This window comes from Dipodomys merriami, unplaced genomic scaffold (assembly GCF_024711535.1).
Source record: "Dipodomys merriami isolate MVZ:Mamm:240054 unplaced genomic scaffold, mDipMer1.0.p SCAF_42, whole genome shotgun sequence".
NCBI classification, from domain to species: Eukaryota; Metazoa; Chordata; class Mammalia; order Rodentia; family Heteromyidae; genus Dipodomys; species Dipodomys merriami.
This window is the reverse complement of record NW_027205826.1, coordinates 8,522,077-8,532,553: the sequence shown is the minus strand read 5'-3', so window position 1 is coordinate 8,532,553 and position 10,477 is coordinate 8,522,077.

Sequence of the window (10,477 nt, the reverse complement as noted above, 5' to 3'; positions counted from 1 at the left end):
GGAATCAGTGGGCCTGTCCATGCTTGTGGTAGGGTCTCTAATATTATGTGATGAGAACCAAGACGGAAAGCTTATATACTACTAACTCATCCTTTGGTTTTTTTGTTTTTTCAGAATTTCTCTGAGACAGGAAATAATATTCTGTTCACATTCGTTTCTTTCCAAAAATGAATTTAAATATATGAAAAAAAATCTTCTTTGTCCCCACAGTAAGACTGGAACCAAGCTTGGTAGCAGTGTTGGGTATTTACCATTCAAATGGCATTGGAGCAGGAAGCTTTCGTACCGATTATTTTCTAGTGCATGCTCCCTATTTTGCTGGTACCTTCTCAAGGGAGCTGTATAGACTTTCACAACTCTATAATGTAGTTATTGCTTTTATCTTTATATTTCCATCTCTAATGTTGTCACCAAGAAGACTTAGTTTTTCTATTTCACATAAAGGATAACTGATGGTGATTTGGAATCCACAGCAAGTTTTGTGTAGAAAGAGATGAAAGATAAGGACATGAAGAAGATTTCAGTAGGCTGTTTTGAAGTAGTATCCTAGATTAAGGGAGCAGTGAATTGGGATAATTTTTTAAGATCAAATTATTCACCTAGTTTGCACAGGAGCACCTTACTCTGCTGCTCTGAAATGAAAATACAACATCAGGATATTCCAACCCCATTGACATACTGAATGCCATCAATTTTATCCCTCCACCACAAAACTTTCATAAGTTCATGCAAGATGCCAAATGAAGTCCTAAGCCAGAAGAGTGCAACAGATTATGACTTCTATGTTAAATCCAGCTTCACTCTGCAAGTGAAATTTGATTGCCCTCCCCTCAATTATGTTCATTCATTTACACATGGCTTTTGGCTACTGGTATTCTGCAAATGCAAAACAGAGTAGACTATGTGGTAGGATGTCTCCATGAGTCACATGCCACAGAACAATATGATTGGTAAAGCATAAAATATTTAAGCTGCCCTTACAGAAAAGGCTTCCTGAACCCCAGGCATCAATGTAACAGAAAGCAAGCAATACAGTATATATAAACTTGGAGCTATGTTTATTGAGACCTTTTTCAGTAGTGATGGAAATCCTTGCAATTGTAATTGAAATGAGATATCCTGGGCAGTATCAACTACATTCCAAACCATCAGGAGTTAATGGCAAAAGTTAAAATAAATAAATAAACAGTGACTGAAGAAAGACTCAAGGCTTAAGTCTCCCTGGTGTTGATGGGTAAGTTGATTTTCAGATGGATTCCACACAGGAAGAAAGCATTCGTTTCACTTAATATGATTCTTTCCATTTCTTTATGAATGAGGTGATATATTCTTTCTGATGGAAGCATAGAATTCCATTGTGTGTGTATGTGTGTGTGCGTGCGTGCGTGTGTGTGTGTGTGTGTGTGTGTGTATGTGTGTATCCCACATTTTCTTGATCCATTCATATACTAAGGGGCATTTGGGTTGGTACTGTATCTTAGTTGTGGTAAATAATGCTGCAACGAATATGGTTGTGCTGGTAGCTTTAGTGTAGTCTTGTTGTGGTCATTTGGACAAACACCTAGGAGTGAGATTGCTGGATCATAGGGGAGCTCTATGTTTGGTCTTTTGAGGACTCTCCATACTGCTGTCGAGTAGTTGTACCAGTTTATATTCCCACCAAACGTGTAGTCAGACCCCAAGAAACATAGGCTTCATGGTTTCCATCATTTGTAAAATTATATGCTTAGGATAGTCCTAGCAGTGGTTCAAAATAGTTCAGTAGCTCTGTACATATGACCATATAAAATGATGCTAATCAAAATCAACTCCAAGATATGGAAAGAAGAGGTATTTTTTTTTAATGTACTCTGTGACGTTATTTTTTTCCCCTTGTTTTTACCCCTTTTGTTTATCCTCTGTTGTCACTGTTTTTGATTTGGGTACCCTGTGTCTTGTATATATATTTATCTGATTTGGAGAAGGGAAGGTGAATAACAAAATGGTGAGACAAAGGACAGAGGGTGAACCAATGCATCAGCAATACTCACAAGACACTATATTGGAAATGAACTTTACAACTTGCAGGGGAGGGGAGTGGGAAATGGAGGGGTGAGAAAGTAGGAGAAAAAGAGGGAGAGGGTAACAATATTTGACAAGAAATATGCTCATTACGTTGCTATTGTAATCCCTCTGCACATCTCCCTTACAATAAAATAAAATAATATAATATATGATAAAAAAAGAAAGAATCCTTTCTCCCTTGTAAAACTGGGATAGCTAAAGGGTTCTTGATAGCATATAGCTTTCCAGTGCTGCTGGTAGCAAAAATGATAGGACACAAAGTGTTCTTGGTCAGTTGCCAGTCTCTAAAAAATGTCCACATGTATACCATTCATTCTCAAATGATAGCTGAGCAGAAAGAATGTAGCCTGACTGAATTATGGCAGTTGAAAGGAGGCAGTAAACTGCCTCATTCCATTACATATTTTGAGGGAAAAAAAACTGGGGATGGAAAGGAGGGGAAGAATGAAAAATTTTCTGTCTTAGCCTATCAGGTGCCTCTCTCTCTCTCTCTCTCTCTCTCTCTCTCTCTCTCTGCCAGACTGTTTTCCCATTATATTCCTTGAGAATTAAAGACAGCAAACTTTGGTTCACTTAGGTATGTCTAGCCCCAAGCAGGAGGATGGTCATTATGCCCTAATTCTCAAATATTGTCATTGTGTATCAAAATCAAGAAGCTGGTAAGTAGCTTGGGTAGCAGTCCATGGATACTATCCCAGCCAGAGGCCAAATAAGAAAGGAATGTCTGCATGGAGAAAGCTAAGTTTTTCCTTCTGTAATAGATTCCATTTTATATTTTAATTTCTGAATTAATAATTTGTTGAGATGAAAGCTTCTGATATAACAAACTATGACTAGTAGTCACATATCAGATTAGGTCTGATTTCTTTTTCTTGTTTGAGATCTATAATTTTAGTCCCACATGATATGTTTTTTTTGGGGGAAAAAATGGACCAGGCAGAATTTGTTGAGGAGGACAAAATGGAGGACTGAAATGGCCATATCTTATTCTTGTATTTTAGAGCTATTCCAGTTGTTTGTGAATTAAGTCAGATGTAAGGATTTGATTATTTGTTTGCCTCCTGCCAATTACTAACATCACAAGCAAATAAACAACAGAGTTAACAAGTCATATAGCTGTGGAGATTCATCAAGATTTGTGTGGGCCTGGAAACAGAGTATGCTCTTATGTTCATTCTGCAAGCCAAGGGACTGTTTGCACTCAGACGAAAGATGATGGAGGGCAGGCGCAAACCACTAAGCTCTCAGAAATATAAAGGAAGCCCTAGAAAGCAGGACTGCCTTATTGGAAATGGACAATGTCAAATGAAACACTATTTCTTCTTGACAAGTACCTTTGCAATAGCATGGTATGGTAGGTATAATTATGACTGGTCTTTATCTGGACATTTAATATTTAATATTGTTGATGTTCCAGCTAAAGAACAGAAGGCATTTGTGTCCTTGTCTCTACTGATATCTACTTGAAAGGTAAATAAAGTACACACACTCCTTATATCCTTGTGTGTCTCAGTCAAATCATACGTGCATGGGGAAAGCATCCCTTCCATTTTCTTTTCAGTCTTTCATAGACGTCAATGTGGTTCCTTGCTTTTCCACACTTTATACAAGTAGCAACTTTTGCGCTATTTTCTTCCAGTGGACAGTCTGGGAAACCCTTGTAGATTTCTTCACCTTAAACAGTGAAAGGAGGCACTGAAGATAGAAAAACGAGATCAAGCTTTACAGTTCACCAATTAATTACAACCTTTAACATTTTATTTACAATTTGTAGATCACCTGGGGTTAAGAAGGACAATTTGTGGGAGGATTTGTTATAAGGAAATGGTAATCGCCATCTCAAAGTTTCTGAATTTAAAACACATATTTGTGTTAGGTCTTCTGCGGCATTGGCTGGCCCTTTCATAACTCAGGGACTGCTAATAATAGCGTAGATTATTCACTTAAGACTTTAATGCATTTTAAGACATTAATGACAGGGCTATGGTGTCACTGTGTGTGACGCTGTAGTGTGGAATATAGAGTGAACTTTATGTAATATCATCAAGACAGAGAAGGCTTTATTTTCTGATAGAACGATTATAGAACTGGACAATGAAATAGCTGTGTTCTAAAAATTATTTTACCATCTCTAATCGGTATAATTTGCTTTGACTGCCATGGTTTTGTCATTCCTCCATGGAGAAGAATGACAATAATTCTATTTTGTATGTATTCACTTAACATAAAAAATTAGCTAAGGAAATTTGCTACAAGAAAGAGAGGCATTGTAGAAAAAAATCATTTCTTAAATTGTTGTGATATATCATGAAATCTAACCAACTTTATAATCAGTCTAGAATGTACTTACATTCTTTCTGTTACTGCTGCACGTACATTAATTTTATTCAGCAGAAAACAAATCGGGGAAGACAACTAGATTTTCTTTCCAGATGGTAGGGAAACAGCTAGGGCATACATGAAGAAGGATGTCCCTTCCTCCCTCCCTCCTTTCCTTCCTTCCTCCCTTTCTTTCTTCCTTTCTTTCTTCCTTCCTTCCTTTCTTTCTTTCTTTCTTTCTTTCTTTCTTTTTTTCTTTCTTTCTTTCTTTCTTTCTTTCTTTCTTTCTTTCTTTCTTTCTTTCTTTCTTTCTTTCTTTCTTTCTTTCTTTCTTTCTTTCCTTTCTCTCTGTCTCTCTCCTTTCTTTCCTTCTTTCTCTTTCTTCCTGCCTTCCTTTCTTCCATCCTGCCTTCCTTCCTTCTTTACTTTCTTTTTTGAGAGAAAGAGAGAGCTTAAAATTTATCACCTTCCTTTTAGGTTATAAAACTTGTTCTTCCTATTTTTTCCCTGGATCTTTTGGCTTTAAGTATGGAGCAAGGAGAGAGAAAGGGTATAGAGACTGATCTGTTCTTTCTCATCTGCCAAGTATGGATGGGCCTGCCTTTTTTCCCCTCCACTCTTTTTACTAGCTTTTATTGATTTCTTTCTTTTGGGTTTCAGATTAGCATAGTATTATGCTGGTGTACCAAAATGTTCTGGCAGGAGTAGGGGACAAACACCTCCTTTTTCAAGGTAGAACTCCACAGTCTGTTTTCTACCTTAACTGATTTCCAAGAGTTAGTTCTAGGGCCTCTCAATATTTTCATAATTTTAGCTGCTCTCAAATTTCCATAAGTTGTAAACACAGTAAAATGACCTTCAGACATTTAGTAGCAGCGATGTGTGTGTGTGTGTGTGTGTGTGTGTGTGTGTGTGTGTGTGTGTGTGTGTGTGTGTGTGTGTGTGTGTGTGTGTGTGTGTGTGTGTGTGTGTGTGTGTGTGTGTAGGGTGGGGAAGGGAGGCCAGCCTCCTTAAACCATCTACCTTTGACTTGTAGAGAAAGCTGGGTTGGTGCCCAGGGCAGTGTAAAGGTTTGGGTGCACGACTCAAAGTGATTTTTCTTGAGATGTCACCACCACACTCAGCTCACATGTATACAGTGTTCTTTCTTGGCCCAGGCTAGCTTTGCTCCATGACCCAACTTCCAAAGATGGTTCCTCAAACCCCAGATTTGCCTTCAATTTTCTCTGCCTTGGTGCAGGTAGCACAAACCACACACTCCCCTTCTCCCCTCCCTCTGCAGAGCTGATCACAGGTGGCAGAAGCCATCTCTCACTCACCGCTGTGTGCCTAGACCCAGGGCTCTCCATGGATCTAGCACAAGCCTAGTGCACAAGATGGAGAAGGAGCCTTCACTGTAACTTGAGGGGCTGGTGAGAGGCAACAGGGCCTTTCCTGTGGCCCAAGTCCAACCTGCTCACCGGTTAACTGCTATTGGAAGGGAGTGCTAGAAAGACGGAAAAAAAATTATGAAGGATCAAAAAAGAAATAGGATCTGGACAGAGTAAGAAAGGAAAGAGCATGACAGGAGAAAAACATAGTCATATTTAGAATCTGGAGGTGTCATGTAGAATTTCAATTCAGGTTATTTTCTGCTCAATAAAACATGCATCCTTTCTAATAAGCTGTCACTAGACAGTCTATGAATAAATTATATGAACTGGAACTCTGTAATTTCCCTAAAGTCCTTAAATTTGGGGTTCTGATTATGTCTTCCAGACTAGGAAAAAATTTCCTTGACTTTGGGTCTAAGTGGATTCCAGCAAAGAACCTTTCAGCAAATAGCACATATAACAGTACGGTTATATTTTATACATCTGTAGGTAGAGAAATGATTGCCTTAGATTTGATTTTCTTTCCATTTTGAGATATATATTTGATTGGAAAAGTTTTGTTTTTTCTTCTGAGTTTCAATGTTTTAGTGATGATGTCTGCATTTTACACATGTGCGCATATTTTTAACTTGTTTATTCTGTGTTTGGTATTATTAGCGTGTGGACAAAATGCTTATTTTGATTTTTGAAATGTCACCCCCATGTCATTGATGTTTTTCCAGAATGAAATTCAAATCTGTAAAGAACGAGTGAGGAAGAGAAAGAAACAGAGAGAAGTAGAAGGAGGAGGAGGAGGAGGAGGAGGAGGAGGAGGAGGAGGAGGAGGAGGAGGAGGAGGAGGAGGAGGAGGAGGAGGAGGAGGAGGAAGAAGAGAAGAGAGAGAAGAGGGAGGAAGAGGAGAAGGAAAAGCAGACAGAAACAAAAAGAGGGAGGAGTCGGAGGAGAAGGAGAAGGGGAAGGAGAAGGAGGAGAAGAAAAAGGAGGAGGAAGAGGAGGAGCAGGAGGAGGAGTAGGAAAAAGAGAAGAGAGAGGAGGAGGAAAAAGAAAAAGAAAGAAGAGAGAAGAGAAGAGGGTGGAGGAGGAAGAGGATGAGAAGGAGCAGGTGGAGGAGGAAGAGGAGGAAGAAGAGGAGGAGGAGGAGTAATAATTATTATGGTGCTTAAAAATCACATTTATTGAGTTTTGCTCATTTTTATTTGTCACCTTTTGCTACATTTCTTGGAGTTCTTTCATTTTACTATAGTATGATTTAGTGGCTTAGAAAATCTTCACTGTTTATATCTGACACTGTCTGTTTGATGGAATGACAGCTCTCTTGTAAAGAACCTGTCTTTCTCTTTAATGGATTTGCCTTCATGCTACCCCTCTCACTATTGAGTAAGATAAGCCTAGCTAAGATGTTTATTTTCTTCTGAGACTACTATGTGCATTTAGTCTGAGGGGTCATATGTTTATTTTTCTAATTTAAGAGAGTTCTTTCTATTGTTAATTAAAAAACCTCTCTCCTCTCTCTCTCTCTCTCTCTCTCTCTCGCTTTTAAGATTTCTCATTTTTTCCTCCTTGTGTGATTGTATGTCTTTCATTTTCAACTCTCTCTCCCTTGTATTTTAGGTATTACTTTCTATCTTGCTGATTATTCTCTTTTTTATATAATGCTGAGGATTCTTTTTTAAACTACATGAAGACTAAACTTTCTCTTGTGTAACAAGTTCACTATGACAGTATTTCCTTTTTCTTTTTGTTGCAGTTGTATTGCTTCATATTTTTCTACTCTTTATTCACACCTTCTTCATTTTACTTACAATTCTCTTCTCGTTTATGAATATTTTTTGCTTGATTATGTGGTTAAAGCTCTTAAAGATACTTGAGCTATTCTGTAGTTCTCTACCATTTGTATTCTTACACAATGTGATTTCTCTTAATCACTGGGCTTGTGGATTCTCTTTCTTGATGTGAACATTTTATGTTTTGAAATTTCAGATTGTCTATAGTTTAGATGGCGATTGCTCTTGTTTTATGTCTGGGTACCTTTTTCCTATATAGTCATCCTGAGAATAATTCCCTCCATCCACTTAAGATGGTGACTAATACATGAGAATACTTCCAATGTCAGGGTGATGCTGATAATAGTCAAGTAAGCAGATGTTTCTACCCAGGTCTGAGTCCTTTTCTGTGATTTCTTCTGTCCAACCATGTCCCCAGACATCTTCCTCCATTCTGTAGTTGCAGGATGTAGCCTGTTCTCTAGATACCACCCCTTGCAAGGCATTGATTCTGCACAGCTTGACATGAGTTCCCCAGACAGATGAGGGATTCATCATACCATTAATAAGCTATATAAATCCAATTCCAACATAATACACCTATTTTCCTTCCTGTAATTTGGTCGTACTACTTATCTAACCTCTACTCACTACAGTGTTTTCTGCCCTATTTCTAGCTCATCGATATGTTCACTAACAAGTGAACACCCCTGTGTAGATTCCTTTAATATTTTCATGCATCACTACTAGGTGTTTGGAACAGAGCTATAGCACAGGGTCTTTGTGTCATGAGACCTGTAATTCACTGTCAATCATATTTGTCATGGTCACAAGCATCTCCCACAGAGTGAGCAATGTTAAGTCTTTAGAGTCCTGATGCAGTCCAATTAAATGGTGGAATCAGAAAACCATGATGTCCATTCAACTTTGTGTAATGGTACTTACCTCTTTGCTTAAGACATTGCCCATACTATTGGACAAAGCCAATAGTTCTCAAAACTTAGCATGCATTAGTGTGCTTGTGAAAATGCAGAATTCTGGAACCCATCTCCAGCCTTGGACTTGGAAGATCAGGAGTGATCTACAAACAACTCCTAATAATTTTCCAAGTGTTAAAAGAGGTCCTGATGGAAGATTTTGAGCACATGACCTGGACTATTGGTAAATCACTTACAATAGGAGGGATCAAGAAATCTTCACATCTCCTGATCCATATGCTTTGCTTCCCCTTTCTTGTTTTGCTCAGAAATTTTTCTTGGCTTGTGTTGTTGTATACTTCAGTTTGTCCTTCCTTCCTAAGTGCAGCTATTTTCAAGGAAAGGTCAGTCACTTGATCTTACTTAGTGTTATCTTTTGCATTTTTGTCATATTGTTTTGTCCTAAATACATAGGTGGTAATTTCCATAATTAAAACCTCTTCAAAGTCAGGCATCAGTGGCTCATGACTATAATCCTAGCTACTAAGGAGGCTGAGATATAAGGATAGCAGTTCAAAGCCAGCCCAGCAGCATGGGCAAGAAAGTTCTTGAGACTCTTTTTTTCCAATTAATCACAGACATTTCTGGAAGTGGTGGCAGAGTGCTAGCCTTGAGCAAAAGGAGCTTAGGGATAGTACCCAGGCCCAGAGTTCAAGGCCAGGAAAAAAATAAAAAACAACCCTACACAAACTTCTTCAAGATAATCCATCTCTATAATATATGAAGAGCCTAGTATCTATTTCTTTAGCTTGTTAGTTTGCTTTATCAGTGAGGATAAACTAAATCAGTAACTTCTTTATGCAGAATTTACCATTCTGAAAAATAGTGGCTTAAAACAATAGGTATGAATTATTGTTCTTGAGTCTCTGGGTCATTTAGGTAGGGTTCTTTGGTCTCAGGCTCATATTTATGTCTGTGGTCAGCTGTGGTTAGGTAAGCAGATTTACTGATCTTGTCTTAGTTCTCGGTCATGTCTGGGTGTCAGCTCACTGTAGACTAGTCTAGAATGGTCTCGACTGAGACAATTTGGGTTTTGTTATGTGGAATTTCATTACCTCCAGGCTTGCCCAGACTGATAGTCATAGCAGGGGCAGATTTTTGAGAGAGAACAGAGACACTCAAGGTCCCTTGTGGTCTAGGCTCAGAACCAGCATGCCATTACTTATGTCACATCCTATTGGGTAAAGTAATTCTTGTAGCCAGCGAGGGCAGACCCTCTAAAGTTTGAAGGCAAAGATTATGAATCCAGGAGCAGGATTAATTAGGACCATCAATGTACCAACTTTCCACAATAAACAAAGTAGATATTTCATAAATGCTACCCACATGAATTATCTCACGTGAGAGGAAGCCAAGAGGCAATGACGACTAAAGAACTGGCTGACTAAATGACTCAACAATATTGACAAGGAAACAGACACTCCCCAGCTTCCTTCCCAAGTGATTCTCTGTCTACTGGCTTCTACTCAGGCTGGAGCATTTCAAGGTCTCAAATGGCTATTAGCAACAACAGGAAAAGTATGCTTTAGTGTTTGCATTTGGTGAATTCTTTTATCCATGAGTTCACGTGAGCAGTTACTTTGCTTTGGGTTGCAAGTAAGAGACTTCCATTTATTAATAAGTTATATATTAAAAAGTCTACAGTTGGGGCTGGGAATGTGGCTTAGAGGTACAGTGCTTGCCTAGCATGCATGAAGCCCTGGGTTCAATTCCTGAGTACTCCATAAACAGAAAAAGCTACAAGTGGCACTCTGGCTTAAGGAGTAGAGTGCTAGCCTTGAACAAAAGAAGCTCAGGGACAGTGCCCAAGCCCTGAGTTCAAGCCCCAGGACTGGCAAAAATTAGTTTACAGTAATGGCAGTTTGGGGAAACTTTCCTTAGATTAGTAGTATCATAAGTAAGTCTAACTTTTGACATTGTTTCTGTCATGCTAAGTATTGATTCTTTCTGTTCCAGTTATAATGATAAGCATTTTTCTCTT